This window comes from Tubulanus polymorphus, chromosome 8, assembly GCF_964204645.1.
Source record: "Tubulanus polymorphus chromosome 8, tnTubPoly1.2, whole genome shotgun sequence".
NCBI lineage: Eukaryota > Metazoa > Nemertea > Palaeonemertea > Tubulaniformes > Tubulanidae > Tubulanus > Tubulanus polymorphus.
This window is the reverse complement of record NC_134032.1, coordinates 5298218-5317379: the sequence shown is the minus strand read 5'-3', so window position 1 is coordinate 5317379 and position 19162 is coordinate 5298218.

Genomic DNA, 19162 nt, shown 5'->3' with positions numbered 1-19162 from the left:
TAACATAAGAACGTTCAAGGTTTAGTATTGGAAAAGTTCTTTTGAAACGTTTCTGAAATGTTATCCCGTGAACATTTTAACGTTTCACAAACGTTTTTACATAAAAAACATAAGAAACCTTGTCAAAACCTTGAAAACCTTGAAGAAACGTTTCGAAAAATTTTATTCTTAAACGTTAATAAAACGTCCATTCATTCCTCTTATTGAAACCTGACCGACACACGAAAAACCTTTAAAAAGCTTTCCATCAACGTCTCCTTCTTAACCTTCATGGTGGATATCCAGTAGACACTACGCTTAAGCTGTTTAAGCGAGTTTGGGGAGCGATACCGGGTCCCTGGCAAGCGAGGATGACGTATACAATACTTATACATTTATTAGATATTATTATTAGGGTTTTCTGTTGTTTCACAGAAAACCCTATTGTTATCGCCGTGATTATTATTTGTCCCCTTTATTTTTAACAAAACACGTATCTTCACTCAGATTCGACTACTAATCAAAACACTCTAATCAATGACGTGATCATTATAGCGCTCTGATTGCTTGGGACAGACTTTTTGAAATGAACTCGTCGAATTAATCTCGCGACGAAAATACACCGAACTAGATAAAGGCTTCGCCGTTACATGTGTAGTTAGTTTTTAATCCCTAAAACACAACACAATTTTATACAAGGACCTTGAGATTGGTGTCTGCTTTAGTCAAAGGGAGGATGAAAAGGATGCTCCGATGATGAAAAGTGATATCCTCCGTTTACTAACGGCTAAAGTAATAGGGGTAATGGGCTTTCATACCAAAGGTCGAACGGTCGAGCCCATTAAAAAACAAATCATTAAAAGTAATTAAAAACTATAATATATTTTCATAACCGCGTGCATTTTATATTAAAACTAAATATTTATTCTAAGATATCAATAATTTAAAAAGCATATTGTAAATAAATCAATTGGTCGCTCCGCTCCGCGACCAATTGATTTATTTACAATACACAAATTCATATAATCAAATATATTCAAATGATAATAATTATTCTATTATTCAACTGAAATGCACGCGGTTATGAAAATATATTATAGTTTTAAATTACTTTTAATGTTTTGTTATTAATGAACTCGACCATTCAACCTTTGATATGAAAACCCATTACCCCTATTACTCTTAAAATATTCATATAAATGAATAACATTTAAATCATTGAACTTCTAAAATCAATTTTAATAAAAAATTTAGTATTAAAATGGAAGCAAATAAGTACTACTGTCCAACATGTAATATCAACATAGATAAATCCCAAAAAGCAAGACACAATAAAACTAAAACACATTTAGAGAATAAATTGAAACTAGAATATAAAGATGATATATTAGAAACTAAATTAGAAGAATTAAAGAATGAAAAAGAAACATACAAATGTGATACATGTAATCAATCATTCAGTGATAAAAGATATTATAAAGAACATTTAAAATCTATAAGTCATATTAGAAATAAGAATAATGATATTTTAGGTGAAGATTATTTTGATAATGATAACGATAAGAAACAGAAGACAATTAAAAGCATAAAAAATAAATTAAACAATAAAAGACCATACATGGAAGATGTAAGAAATTATATTAATTCATTAGATAATAAAAAAGATATAGAGATAACCGAAGCATTTAAAAGTGATATTGGCCCAGCAGCTATCGAGTTTAAATTTCATAAAGGTAAAACATTAGAAGAAAATAAAAAACATTTAGAAAATATGAAAGAAATAATAAAAATAATTACAGATGTTGAATATCCTAAAATAAGTATATCTTCTAAAGTAAAGTTTATAAAATCTGAAGATGAACCAATATATAATATAAATTCTCATTCACAACATATTATATCTAAACAACATATAGATGATAAATTAGATAAATGTTATAATGAAGTAAAAACTAAAATAGAAGAGAAATATTTTGAAGGATCTGGTTTAATATTTGATGAAATAATATTTATGACTTTACATGTTTATAACACAAAATATAATAAGTTAACTAAATCAAAACCAATCGATGAAAATAATGTATCATATTATAAAGAACCAGATATTGAAGCATCGAGTTATATCAAACTACCATTTAAAACTAATGCTGTTATAAACGTACAAAATGAAGATGATAAATGTTTTCTATGGGCTATAATAAGTTGTTTACATCCAACAGAAGATATTACACATAGTTTTAGATTAACTCATTATAAACCATTTGAAAATAATTATAAGATAGATAAGTATCCTGTTAGAATTAAAAACATCCCAAAAATAGAAAGAGATAATAATATAAAGATAAATGTATTTGATTTAATCAAATTACCAAATACAAAAGGTAACAACATAAAACATTATACATTAGAACCTTTATATCTATCAAAAGATTATGATTCAAACCATTGCATAGATATACTATATTATGAGAATCATTATATGTGGATTAAACAAATCGATTTATTTTTTAAATCAGAAAATGATCACCATAAAATATATCTTTGTAGAAAATGTTTACATAGATTCAGTAATGAAAGTACATTATTAAATCATAAACAATTATGTGAAAATCATGATTATTGTAAATTAGTTTTACCAAATGAAAAAGATAAAATATTAGAATTCAAAAAATATGACTACAAAAATAAAGTACCATTTGTAATATATGGAGATTTTGAATCATTAAATAAAGAATTAACTGATCAAGATAGAAAAGATATATATTATAAAAGAAAGAAATTAAATTGTAATGAAAATGATTTTTCAGATGAACCACCAAAAACAAATACTATTAAAAAGATTCATCAATCAGCTGCTGCTTTCGGGTTATATATAAAATCTGATTATCCAGAACTAATTGAAAGTGAATATTATCATTACAGAAATGAAAATGTTATCAATCATTTTTGTGACTTATTAATTGAATATGATTTAGTAAATTATTGAATACAAATATAGAAATTATAATGACAGAAGAAGATAAAGAACCATTTGCGTTTGCAGATAAATGTTATTATTGTGAAAAGATATTTAATTATAAAGATAAAAAAGTAAGAGACCATGATCATTTGAACGGAAAGTTTAGAGGCGCTGCACATGAGAATTGTAACTTACAAGCTAAGAAAATTAACTTTGTACCAGTTATATTTCAGGATATGATGCACATTTATTTATCAAACAGTTATGCCATAAAATAGAAGAAATCAATAATGAAATAGAAATATTTAATTCAAATAGATCAAAAGATAAAATACCAACTTATAAATTTAGAATGTTAGCTAAAACATCTGAGAATTATATATCATTCCAATTTGGGTGTTTAAGATTTATAAATTCATATAGATTTTTAAATAGTTCATTAGATAACTTATCAAAATCATTAGTTGATGATGAATTAGAAATATTAAAACAACACTACCCAAATATTGATGATTTTAAATTAATGAGATATAAAGGAGCAATTCCATATTCTTTCTATAAAAATCATAATGATTTTAACAAAACTGAATTATTAAAAGAACAATTTTATGATGAATTAAAAAATGATTATGTTAAAGATGAAGTCTATAATAGAACATTGAATATTTGGAATCATTTCAAAATAGAAAATCATGGGCAATTAGTAGATTCATATTTAAAATCAGATGTATTATTATTAACCGATATATTCGAAAGGTTTAGAGATGTAAACCTAAAATATTTCAATATTGATCCTTGTCATTGTTATTCATCACCAGGATTAACATGGGATTGTGGATTAAAATTTACAGATATAAAAATGGATTTGTTAACAAATATAGATCAATTACTATTATTTGAAAAATCTATAAGAGGAGGTGTTTCAGGTGTATTAGGTGATAGATATTTCAATGTAAATGATAACCCTGGATATAAGTTATTATATATAGATGCAAATAATTTGTATGGTTGGGCAATGATGGTACCACAACCTTATGGAGTATTTGAAATAAGTGAAGTTTTACAGAATGAAAATAATGATAAATTTAATTGGAAGAAAAGAATTCTAGATATTTCAGATGATTCAGATATTGGTTACTTCTTTGTTGTAGATTTAGAATATCCTGAACATATTGAATTTAAATCTAGAAATCTAGCTTACTGTCCCGAACATAAAACTGTAACTCATGAAGAATTATCAAATTACCAAAAAAGAATTAAACCCGAAAATCATATTCATACAGAAAAGTTAATGGTAACTCAAGAAGATAAATATAATTATGTAGTACATTACAGAATGTTAAAGTTTTATCTAAATCAAGGAATGATTCTAAAAAAAGTACATAGATATATTTCATTTAGTCAATCTAAGTGGTTAGAAAAATATATAGATTTTAACACCAAACAGAGAACTAAAGCTAAAACTGATTTTGAGAAAGATTTCTTCAAGTTAATGAATAATGCATTCTATGGTAAGACTTGTGAAAATATTAGAAATAGAAATGATATTGAGTTAGTCAGTAATGGTAAAAGAATTAGACATTTACAAACATATCCTAAGTTCATTGGTAACAGAATATTTGATGAAAATTTAGCCGCAGTTAAGATGAGAAGAACATCAATGAAATTTAATAAACCAATCTATGTTGGCGCTTCAGTTTTAGAATTATCAAAATTACTAGTGTATGAATTCTATTATAATATATTACAACCACTTTTTGGAGAAAAACATACAGAAATAATATATTTTGATACAGATTCTTACATATTAAAGATAAAAACTGATAACATAACTGATGATTTAAAAACATTAAAACATCATTTTGATTTTAGTAACTATCCTAAAGATCATGAATTGTTTAGCAATGATAATAAAAAAGTTCCCGGTATATTCAAAGATGAATTAGGCGGTGAAGAAACGATTGAATTCATTGGTATTAGATCTAAAATGTATTCATATAAAACTAAAGAACATGAAGCTAAAAAGTTAAAAGGAATAACCAAAAGTGTAGTAGAAAAGAATATTCATTTCAAAGATTACATCAATTGTATATTCAATGAAGAAGTTAGAAAACATAAGATGAGATGTTTAAGATCTGAGTACCACGAAATGTTTATTGAAGAAATTGAAAAGATAAGTCTAAACCCATTTGATGATAAAAGATATATTTTAGATGATGGAATTCATACAGTTGCTTATGGTTGCAATTTAGATGAATACATAAAATTTAAAAGAGAAGAAACAAAAGAGAACGAGATAATGAAAAGAATTCTAACGTGTTAATCAAATTTTAATAAAAATATGTTATTAAAATGGAGAGTAAACAAGCGCACAGTGAGAACAACAAATTATTTCTAGATAGAATTAAAGATACTACAAATGTAAAATCTGTAGATTATAAATTCAAAAAGTTAACAGAATTAATAATCCATAAGAAATATCTAATTACAAATATTGATACAGTTACTAATAACTATGGAGATAAATTAGTTATACACTTAGAATATGAAGGATTAAAAGGAAATACATATAAATTCAGAACATATTTACCGGATAGATTTCATAGATTATCAAGTGAAGATTTAGAAGAATTATGTTCTGGATATTTCTATTTCGTATACAAAGGTAATAATGAAAAAGGGCACCATGAAATAGATTTCGAATAAAATATGTAAAATAAATGGTAGAATTAAAAGAATACAGAATATTTGTAGATTCTAGAAAACTTACAAATTATAAATCACATAATTTATTAGTACAATTAGATAGAGAATTCAAAAATTGTGTTGATTTAAAATTAGTTAATATAAGTTTAGGTAATTCTTTTTGCAATGTATCGGATAAAACTTTTGAACATAGAGGGTTTATGATTTATATGAGAAATAAAGATAAATGGTTTCATATATTTTTAAAACCAGGATTATATAATTTAGAATCATTAGCGCAGGAAATTAATAGAGGAGCTCGGTTGAAAATCGGGGGCACTTCTGTATTTGAAATTAAATTTAATAAAATTGATAGTACTAATAAAATTAGAATAAAGATATCTAATGAACAACATAAATTTATGGTAAACAAACCACTGGCTAAAACGTTAGGAATTAAACCGCTTACAGTTACTGGAAACGCAGAAGGCAGCTCAAATATAATACCTTTTACACACTTTTATATTTATTGCAATTTAATCGAGCCTACAAAAACTTTCGAAGCAACTAAAGAAACAATTTGTAATTCTAGTATACTAAATATTTTACCGCTAAAAAATGTTAAACAATTTGGAACTCAAATAAATTATAATTTAACAGAATGTGATTTCAAACCTTGTATTCCAAAATTTAATAATTTTAAGTTAGAAATAAGAAATCACAATGGATATTTAATTGATTTGAATAACTTTCCTGTGATATATGAATTAATTATAAGATGTAAAGAGTAATTTTTTCATTATATAAATGAATATAACTGTTGGACCGAGTATATGTTTTGGGTTTGATTTTAAACATGAGAAAGAAATGAAATTTAACGTTAATTATGTAATTACACATATCAAAAATATTGCATTTTATAATGAAACAACATTTGAGTATGAAACAACAATAGATAAAGAAACTTTAAATGTAGAAAAGATTACTAATTTAATTAGAGAATCTTTAAGATTTTATGAATTAGATGAAGATTTTATCATCGATGATATTAAAAAAATAATAATTGAAATATATGATAATCATAAAACTAGTAATGAAATAAATGTTGAAATAATCATCACTAAGATAACTAAATATTTTGATGATAGTAATTTTTTTGATAAATAAATGAGTGATAATAAGTGGATAATAACTGGATTATATAATGGCGCATTACTATCAGTTGGAACTGTTGGTTATTCAATGGTATTAAAAAAAGTATTCAAGATGGGAAGTGTTAATGTTGATAGATTTGATATAAATGATATTTTAAAATTAACATTAGCAGTTACTTTATCTAATTTAACTATTGATTATTTGGAAAAACAAAAATATATTCCTCCCATATAAATGCATAATTTTTTTGTTAAATAAATGGCTTCTGCAATTATAACTATTATAGGATCGGCAATTGTTAACGCTTTAGCATTTACTGGTGGCGGTTATTTATTTAAACATATTGATAAAAATAGTTCATTAGGAGAACAAAGAAGGCATAACTTAGCGTTAGAGAAATATAATAAAGCTGCAGAAGAATATACAGAAAAACGACAAAACTATATGGATTACATCAATAAAGAATTATATGATCAGAAGATTTCACATAGAGATTTTCAATCAGTTGATGATGCAATGAGTTTATATAACGCGGTAACCAATAAAGAAAAATTACATCTATACAAACCTAAATTGTCAGATTATTATACCCCAAGTAATGAACAGAAGAAATATGAAATAATTTGGATTTTAGGCGGAACTGTTATTGTTATATTTGTTGCTTATAAGTTTACTAATTAATTATTTTTTTGCTAAATAAATGGAAGATAAAGTTGATAGTATTGATATTATTCCTCATGATATAAATAAAACTAAATTAAAAACATATTTAGAAAAACAAATATTAGAATTTGAAAGTGACTTAAAGATAAAAAAGAAAAAATATCTAAAAAGTAAAATTATATATTATTTGATTATAAGTGGTTCGGTTACAATTAGTTCTGTAATAACATTTCTAGCAATATTCAGCCCATTAACACCTTTAGCTATATCAATTGGTGTGTTAGGATTAAGTTCAAGTGTTTTAACCGGTATAAGTTCAAAATTAAATATAAAAAGTAATAAAGAAAAAATTAAAACTAATATAAAAGAAATTAATAAATTAAAGAACACACTAGATTATATCATAAGTTTAAATGGTCATATAACAGTTGAAGAACAAGATAAATTATTAAAAGAATTAGTTAATTATTGATTTTTTAATTATATAAATGGCAGATAGTTTTCCAAAAGCTTTCCAATATAATAAATCAATTAAATATAATATTTCAGCAATAGATTTTAATAAAGATATAACATATAGAATCAAGTTTTAGATTCATTAACTAATTTAGAAATTTATGTTACTGAAACTAATTATTTTAATGCAAAGATGGAAAATATATTTCATGTATATTTAATTAATTTTAAAAAATTGAAAGATGAAAAACAATGGTTATTAAAATCTAATATGAAGTATTGGCAGAATCAATTAAATTTTGCTGTTTATTGTTCAACAACAGGATGTGGAATAAGTTGGAATGATCATTTGAATAATTCTAAATATAAACTAATTCAAAGTTTATTTAGATTTCATACATACTTTCAAATCAGAATAATATTAAATGAATTAGAGTGTGCTTTACCAGGATCTATATCTATATATATATGCTTTATCAGGAGTGTGCTTTACCAGGATCGATTAAAGAATTAGATAATAATATTAATTTATCAAAGTTTTATAAAATTTGTAATGAATTTGATATAGATATAAATAATTCTGATTTTAGAACAAAAATTGGAACAATAAGATCACTTCCTTGCCCTAAAAAGGTTGCAGAATATTGTGCACTTCCCATACCATCTAATAGTTTTTATAATATCTATAATAATAAATTAGGTTATGGTAAAATAGAAACAAAGGATTTAGAAACATTAAATTTCAATAAATTACCGAAATTTTATGATCATTTAAAACAAGAAAACAATAATGGTTGGGTTTATTTTATTTTAGAAAATAGTGATGGTTTTACTAAATCAGGTATAGAAAGAATAAATCAATCTATTAGAACTTATTTGATTTGTATTCTAGGATCACAAGTTGAAACAAGATCACCGATATTTGGAAATTTGAATACATCATTCGATACACAAAAACAATTTAAAGTTTTATTTGAAGATTCAATTCATAATGATAAAAATAGATCGATTCCAGAAAACATTATAAGATATCAAAATTATTTAGATAAATCTCATGTAAGGCTTAATTATTGTATAGGCCCTAATCTATTAAGTATTTCTAATGATTTAGTATTAAAGATGGGGAACATAATTGGTTATAATAATCTTATTAAAACTGCAACAATAAATAATTCATTTGGATTGAATGATATAAATAAAAAGATTATTACTGCTCCAAAATTAATGGAAGGTGAAAAAAATAAAAAACACATTCAATCAACAGAAACTTAAACTAAGAATATTAAATTAAATAATGATTCTAAAATAAAAGATTATAATACATCAGAAAATATAAAAACTGATATTATTCAACATGATATAATTAAATGATGATAATAAATCCCATGAAAATACTAAATTAGCTATAACTTGTATAGGAATTGTAATCGGAGGAATATTATATTTTAAATTTTAATTTTTTTATTATGTAAATGGATGTAGAAGGTGGAGAAGATTATGAAATGGAAAACATGGGAAATAATGATGATGCCAATACTAACAATGATGATTATATGACTGCTGATACTAATATTGATAATGATAATGATACAACATATAATTCTAATTTAGCAGATAGTGGTTCTAAAGTCCCATCAACAGATGAATTTGATAGAAGAACTAGATCGAGAATAAATCCTGAAAATGAAAATCCATATTTAATAAGACAAGATTTAGAAAATATAAACCAAGCGCTTAGATTACAACATATATTTGAAAGATCTGAATATAATATAAATTTTAGAGACGCCAGAATTTTAGCACAAAATTTAGAATTTTTAGATGGTGAATATTATTATCATTTGACTGGTGATTATTATATTGATATCTCTTATAAAAAACAACACAAAATATTAAAAGAATCAACTTTGCTTAAGTTAGACCTATCTAGAATTAAAAGAATAAGAAATAGTAATGAAATAGAAAATGTAACACAAGAAGAAATTATTAAAAATGAAAGAGTATTTAAACAAAGAATTAATGAATTATTTGAAACAATCAAAAATAATTCAAAAACAGAAACAACTTCTGAACAGAATAAAACTTCCAAAACTAGTAAAATTAAATCAAACGAAGTTCAAACTGAAAAACTTTTACCGAATGGATTACTTGATGCAACAGATCAACAATTAGAAGATTTAAATATATTTTCTGATGAAGCAATTAGAGAAATTATAAGTATAAGAAATGAAGCTGATAAAATTGCACATAATAAAAGTATAAGAGATCAAAAAATTATGTATTTGGAAAAAGAATTAACTAATGCAAATGAAGAAATAGAACAACTAAAGTCTGATTTAGAACGACAAGTAATTGATGAAATAGAGTATAGACAAAAAGAATTACGTTTAGAAAAAGAAATTGATAATTTAAAAGATAGTTTAGAAGTACAAAAAGGTGAAAGAGATATATTATTAAAAGAATTTGGTAATAATTTTAAAAGATTAAAAGATGTTTTTAAAAGATATCTAATAAAACCAAATTCTGGAATATCATTAAAAGATAGAATAAAGTTATTTTTTAAATTAGAAGGAATAACAATTCTTTCAATTCTAACAGCTGTAACTATGTTATTTACAACAATTTGTTTAGCAATATCAAATTCTTTGAAATCTACTCCTACTCCCAATAAACCGGATAAACCCCGAATGATAATAATTCTATACAAGATAAAGTTAAAGATGGTTTAAAGAAATTAGCAAAATATTTATGGGAACTATCTAAAAAATCTGCTGCAGCATTGCCAGGAATTATTGCATCAATTTTTGGTTTTATATTGAAATCTGCAGGAAACATTATTAACTTTGCTGCTGAACATATTATTTTATTTTTAATTACAGTTGTAAGTGCTATTATTTTTGGGTTAGTAAATATGGTATCAAAAGATATCAAGTAACCATGATTAAAAATTAATAATCAATTTTTTTGTTAAATAAATGAGTGGGAGTTATATCAATCCTTCTAAGAATCATAGAATATCTAATGCTATTAAAGCAGAAAGATCACATCGTATAATTACTCATAACCCTTCAAATATTAATCCCGATGAAACTTTATACGTTAGAATTCCTCGATTAACACAAAATACTTTTTATGTTCCAAATAGTATTTATTTATCGGCCGATATAAAAGTAATCGGTAATAATAATAATTATGTTGTTGATAATGTTGGAAGATATTTGATTAAAAAGTTAACAATAAAGATTGGTCCGGAAACAGTTTTCTCATTAGATGATTATAATTTATTTATGCATTATAAAGATTTATGGTTAACTAAAGAAAATAGAAATAATATGATATTTCAAGGCATCCAATCAGAAAACCAAAATAAATTAAGATCAGAAGCTAATAGCGCAATATTAACTAATGCTGTAGATAAATTGATAAAAAGTATATATGGAAGCAAATATAAAATTCCATTAGACTTTGAATTGATAAATAATAATGCACCTTTATATAAATACGCAATTCAAGAAGATATTATATTCGAAATAACATTTGCTCCTGTAAATGAAATTGTATTATCTAGCGTTAATAAAGATATGAGTTATAAATTATCGAATATATGTTTAGAATATGATACAGTAACTGATGAAAATATTTCAAGTATAATTCAAACTAAGTACAATCAAGGATTTTCATTATTATATGATTATATTGATAAATTTAAAACCGTAACTATTAATGCAAATGATGAAATAATTAATGAGAATATTAACTTTTTAAGAAGATCTATTAAAGGTATATTAATATTTTTTACCATTGCAACATATACTAATGGCGCAATAAATGTTGATAATTATTATAATCCTGAAATAACAAAAGTAGAAATAACTATCGAAGGAATAGCAAATAAAATATTTTGTCAAGGAATGAGAATGATTGATCAATGGCCAGAAATTAGAAAACATTTTATGAATGAAAAAGTAAAATCATCTGAAAATTGTAACATTAATCAAATTGATTATTATACCGGCAATAAATATGCATTATGGTTAGATTTTAGAACAACAGAGGATAATTCATTACATGGTTCTGGAAAAAAACTACAAAACACTAAAGATGGAATACAATTATTCATGACAAAGAATAAAGGAATCAAAAATTTTAAAATGCACATTTATATTATATCTGACGCGCAATTAAATATTGTAAATTCACAATTAGATAGTGTTATGTATTAAAATTTTAACTTTAATAAAAATATATATAATAAATGGAAGGAGGTAAAGTATATAAACATATTCCATACATCGATACACATGAAAATAATGATGGTTTATATTATGTAATACCTTGTAATATAGCTTTGATATTTGATCCTATTTTCAAAATTTATAAAACTAAACTAATAGAAATCGATAATAATAAAAGTGGTGTTGTTGATAATTTAAGTAATGTAATTGATAATAATGTAATACCTACTACAGTAATACCTACTACAGTAATACCTACTACATCTAATAATGTAATACCTACTACATCTAATAATGTAATACCTTCTACGTATAATAATGCAATAATATTAAATGTTAGTAAAAATAGAAATTATTGTAATTATTGTAAAGGTGAATTTTCAAACGCTCCATCAAATTGGAATAAACATATGAATACAAATTCACATATTACTAATGTAATAGAACGTGTTGGTTTAAAAGAATTTATAGAACACCCATTTAGATATGTTACAAAATTTGTTTCAAATCAAAAAGTAAATGGTAAAGAATTATATAAAGATTTATTATTAGCAACACCTAATAAAGATGAATTAGATCTAACCGATGCTAATGAAATATTAGAATCAAACACTGTAAATGAAATATTAGGAGCAAACACTAATAAAGATTCTATGAAACATAAAGTAGAAAATAATGATAACTTTGATAATAAAGATTCTATGAAACATAAATCAGAAAATAAAGATATAGTTGAGATGCCTAATAAGTATATCAATAAACCAATTATTTATGAAGATACAGTAGAGCATTTGAATAAATTGTTAGGGTCTGATAGTGAAAGTGATTCAGAAATTAATTATCTAACAATCAAATAATAATAAAGGTTGAAAATTGTATAAAATAATAGTAAATAAAAAAGGGGGTTTTAAGTATTTAAGGTATCAGGTATGGTATCAGGTATTAGGGTATCAGGTATTAGGGTATCTAATGGGGTACCAGGTATTAGGGTTTCTAATACATAGATATATAAATAGTTATTTTATAAATTTATATTCATAGGGAAATTGTAGTCTCAGTAATAATTTTGGACCTTTATTATTCTTTAATTTATTCATATATTCATCATGTAATTCAGTAGGTATAATTTGATTTTCTTCCAATGATTGTTGCATAGATTTTTTATCTTTGTTATAAAATAAAACTAGAAATCTAATGTTTTCTCTAAAGTCTTTAACAATTGAATTATATTTTTGATTTAAAACCCAAGTTGTTATCCCAAAATGTCTCCCGGAGAAAGCTAAATAACATAACTCACTTTCTCTCACTTTTGAATCATGTAAATTTGCGCAATCATCTATAATGAATAATGTATTTGATCCTTTATAAGTATCAATTTCTATTTTTATACAATTATTCAAATTTTCTTTTACTGTTTTAGGATCTAATATAATAAACTTTTTCATCTTAACTATATCTCTATTATATGTTTTATTCATTTCATAAGTAGGACAAAATAATATTATATTATCAAAATGATTCTTATAAATAGTTTCTAACAAGTCTAATATGAAATGTGTTTTACCACAATTGGTTACTCCAGTTATTAACATATTATGCGGTTCAAATATAAATAAATCTTTATTCATTTATTCTTTTAATTTTACTAGATAAAATCCATTCATTAAATTTATCATCATATCCTTTATATTTCACCAAAGAATACTTTTTTCCTTTAAGAGTTTTTTCAATACTTTTTCTATTTTGTATTCTATTTCATCTGGGTTTGGTACAAGTGATAATTCTTGTTCATAGAAATAACCTAATATTTCTTCATCTATTAAATCTTCTAATTTATAAACAAAAGGTTTAGTTAATATTATCTTTTTAATCTTGAATATTTCTTCAGTAAAATTTGGAGTATAACCTTTATAAAATGTTTTTCTATATTTAGATATTCTAACATGTTGTCCAATTTTGAATCTAGGTTCGCCGAAATCATGTGTAACAAACGCTCCATATAAATTATTCCAAATTATTTCCGAATTATCTTCTTTTCTAGCTTGTATAGGTTTCATATTTATAGAACTATGTTTAGAATTATTATAACCTTTCACCAAATCATCTAACACATCGATATATTTGTATGTTTCATTAGCAGTAAGATATTTCCACATTCTAGTTTTCAATGTTTTATTAAATCTTTCTACAATAGATGCTTTTTTATCTGAGTGTGTTGAAAAATATTTTACATCGTTATCAGATAATAGTTTTTTGAAATGTTTGTTATAAAATTCCTTACCTTCATCAAATTGTATCTTATCTGGAATAGCTTCTTTAAATATAGATTTAAAAGCATTTGTCACTTCTATTCCAGTTTTATTTTTGATTGGAATTGACCATGCGTATCGACTGAATATGTCTATAACATTCAGTATCCAGAAATATCCTTTGTTGTATTCTTCTAAGTTCTTCATGTCAATTAAATCTGCTTGCCATTGTTGATCGATATATGGAACCATAACTTTTCTTGTTAAATAAGTTTTATCCATTTTCTTGTGGATTTGATATGTTGGTTGATTTTGTAACCATGATTTCAATTCACCATATTTTAAATCACTATTATCAGATTTAATTTTATTCCATAATTCTGAAACGTTAGAATATGATACTTCACTTTCTGGGTTATAATATAAATCTCTTAAATATTGTTCTTTTTTCATCTTATTTTAATCCATTAATAATAATTTAGATTTACTTTCAATGACTTTATGATTTGACTTATTTTCTGGTATGAAAGGTTTATTATCAAATCACTATATAATTTATTTTCATCATCAATTGGTATTAACTGGTTACATAACTTAGAATAACATTTGACAATACCATCTGAAATAGAATCATTTATTCTAGCTAATCTAGCTTCTTCATAAATCTTAAAATATTTTATTACTTTATCGGGTTTCATAGCATCTAGTTCTTGATAAGTAATGATTCTATTTAAAAACTCTTTAGTTTTTCCACCGGCAATCAATAGTTCTAGATGATGCTTACAATATAAATAGTATTCATAATCTATATTGTTATTAACTTGAATAGAATTAGAAACAACTGTATCTTTATTATCACTTATACCTAAATCATCTAATGTCTTTTCAATATCAATATTATTCTTACTCGATTTCTTTGACATTTATATTAGAGGAAAAAAGCAAAAAAAAATATTATAAGTATTCTTCAAATGATACTAGATAGTTAAAGTTAAAGAACTCTAGTATTGACTACTGATACTAGCTATTTGAATTTAAAGATTTTCTATTTGAATCTATTCAAAATATAAAGTATTCTCTTTTTGAAAAGAAAGTATTAAAAATATAATAGAATTCACTAGCTAGTTGAAGTTATTGTTTTTTTATTATATTTTATTTAAATTCTATTTGATATCTGACTACTATTGTCTATCTATTAGGAGCAGTAATTATAACTGTTCAGATAAGTCATTTCGGATACTCGATATCAAATCCTCAACTGAAAATAAATTCAAAGAAACGACTGGTGGAAATATTATTTCATAAACAGATATATTTATTATACAAATTTTAGCGATCGATAATAGAACAATGGAGAACAATAGAAATGCGGTCCAATCGGACCGGTTATTGCGCAATACACAGTTATATTTTTATTCTGTTAACTACAACATTCAAACATAGAACTGTAACCAATCAATATTGAGCAACCGCCGCCATTAACAACGATCAATAATAGAACAATGGAGAACAATAGAAAAGCGGTTCAATCGGACCGGTTATTGCGCAATACACAGTTAACAGTAATCAATACAATATTAAAACAGATATATACAATCGAGATTACATTTTTTGATATCTTAAAGACCTTCAGTGTGTTACGAGAGTTTCATCCTCCATTTCTATTGATTCCTGTGTTTCACTATCCAGCAGCATTAGTTCCTTTTCCGATGGTTGGCTTAGAATTTCTGGTTCATCTTTGTATTCCATTTTAATCTAAAAGATGTCGTGAAAATGAATTACTGTACTTAAATATGTTTAAAGGTTTCCCTACTTCATAATATATTTACTTACATTTAGATTTAGAACTGTAAACCGTGTTTTAAGAGAGAATATCCAATACGTTCCTATGCTTATGTGCTGCGCGTTTATAACTGGTAGTTATTCACTAGCTAAACACCGTCTGGTGCAACAGATGTTCCTTCTTTTGTAATATAATTGATTAATCCTTTTCAACTGAAATAGCACGTTCGATCAATATTCAAATGAGGTGCGCCCTATTCAACTGAATATGAAATACGGCACAGATGTCTTTTGTAAACAACCTAATACAATTACATACAGGCGGTTTGACATAGATCGAGAGAAACCGGTTTTCTAAGCGTTTAACATTCAACGTATTTTTCATTATGTGGTGAGTTCCATAATTCAACAAATGTCTTTGCTTTATCCAGTTGATCTAAATATAACTGTATATCTAGTTTATTAGATTTAATTATGTTTTCTTTCTTTTCAAGAGGCCTTAAATTTCTCCAACCCCAAATAAGTTTTTTATTGTATTCATCATTCATGTTAAATTTAGAAATCGGCAACACATGATCAATATGAAAGTATTCACCATAATTATCTATATTCATTTTATCGTCGAATTGATATATTATCCATGATTTGAGAAATTCATTTGTACAACCCAATAAATTAGATAGTGTTTCTGAATGTGTTTCTTTGTTGAATAATTGTGTTAATCTAGATCTTAAGCATTGTTTTAATCTAAAATTAAGATCTGTTTGATATCTTTCTCTCATATATTCTGCCATATAATAATTAAAATGTTCTATATTATCTTCTCGGTATTGTTTGGTATATAGTTTAAAACAAGTTTTACAGCAATATTGAAAACCATCTTTGCTAATCTTACGCTTACTCAATTCTGTTAAAGCTAATTTATCTAATTCACATTTAGAACATTTCTTGTAGTATATATTTATGACACCAGTGTTATTTGTAATATTGATAGTTTGTGGTTGTTCTGGTTCCATTTATTATACATATTTTTTTACTAAATTGATTTTAGAAGTTCAATGATTTAAATGTTATTCATTTATATGAATATTTTAAGAGTAATAGGGGTAATGGGCTTTCATATCAAAGGTTGAATGGTCGAGTTCATTAAAAACAAATATTAAAAGTAATTTAAAACTATAATATATTTTCATAACCGCGTGCATTTCAGTTGAATAATAGAATAATTATTATTATTTGAATATATTTGATTATATGAATTTGTGTATTGTAAATAAATCAATTGGTCGCGGAGCGGAGCGGAGCGAAGCGGAGCGACCAATTGATTTATTTACAATATGCTTTTTAAATTATTGATATCTTAGAATAAATATTTAGTTTTAATATAAAATGCACGCGGTTATGAAAATATATTATAGTTTTTAATTACTTTTAATGTTTTGTTTTTTAATGGGCTCGACCGTTCGACCTTTGGTATGAAAGCCCATTACCCCTATTACTGGCTAATAAACGCATTAACAGTGAAAAACGTAGTTGGAAAAACAGGAATTATCATAATTTGGGTGCATTTCAAACAAATTTCCACTTGGTTTACAGGTCGGCATCATGGGCGTAGGTATGGAGTTAATCTTCCAACCCTATTGATGTATTTTGGTGCTCCATATCCACCCAAACAATTCTAGAAATACGACTCAATTTGTTTCATTTCAGGGTTTTTATAACCGGAAACTCAAACCGTTCAAGAAAATTTCGTTTGGTTTCATCCCTTTTAGGCCATTGAAAACCATTTGCACTAGCTTAGCCTACTATCACATTTACGTCTAGTAGGCCTAGCTCCATACAAAGGCCTATATAATTTTGTTTATGTCTATTCGGATCCACCCTCCCCGGAAGAATCTCATTTCTTGAGCTCTGCATTCTTATCTTTCAGGTTCTTAGTGGGCAAAAATAAGAACTGTGAAAGGAGCTGCGTTAAGTGCGTGTGTCGCATATCACATATCTTTCAAAAGTGTTACAAGATTACTATCCTTCAGGAAACTTTACTTTGACTACCAAATCGTCCACATCATCCTGACCTCCACAACGCACACACTCATACCATACGCCATAACTATTTTCATGACTTGAAAAAGAACAGTGTTTATTTGGAAAAGGGTCCTTAATCTCTAACAGTGATGACATAGAAGCTCCATCTCCATCAGTGTATTCATCTTCATGTGCCAAATCACCTCCTGTAATTTCAAAGGACTTTGATTCCATTGTTTTCCAAGCAAGTAATGGGTTGAAGCTACTGGTGGATAAAAAGCAGGTTTACTTTCTTGTCCACTTAATGCAGACCTAAATTGAGTTACACAGAAGAGTTGTCCAGAGTCATCAGAAGATAATGAAGAATCATTTCAAAACAAAGATAAAATGATTTTCTACAGAACCTGATGTCTTATTCATGCTCATTAACGTAGTACGAATAATCTTCAGTTCAGCCTCAAAGAATTATTTGATAAGTTTTTCCGGGCTATTTTCATGATACCAAACACTTTACGAAATCATAAAACTTTATCAAGATCTTACTTGTACAAGTTACATGCAAAGGATTTTATTCTTCAATAAATCAATCACTGTGTATAGAACATACTTCGCCGAGTCGCATCTGCCATCGCCACTTATGAGTAGGGCTGAATTTTCCGTTCATTCAGGAGAGTCTCAACATCAGAAAATTGACAAAACCAAAATTTGATATTGTTTTATAATTGATTTAGAATATCCCGATGGAATTAGATATAAATCTAGAAATTATCCATATTGCCCGGAACATAAAAACGTAATTGATGAAGAATTAGGTGAGTATCAGAAAAAGATAAAACCAAAGAAAATGCTGTCTACTGAAAATTAATGTTAACACAAGAAAATAAATATAATTATGTAGTACATTATAAAACTTAAAAATTCTATTCAGAACAGTGAATGATACTTAAAAAAGTACATAGATATATTCAATTTAA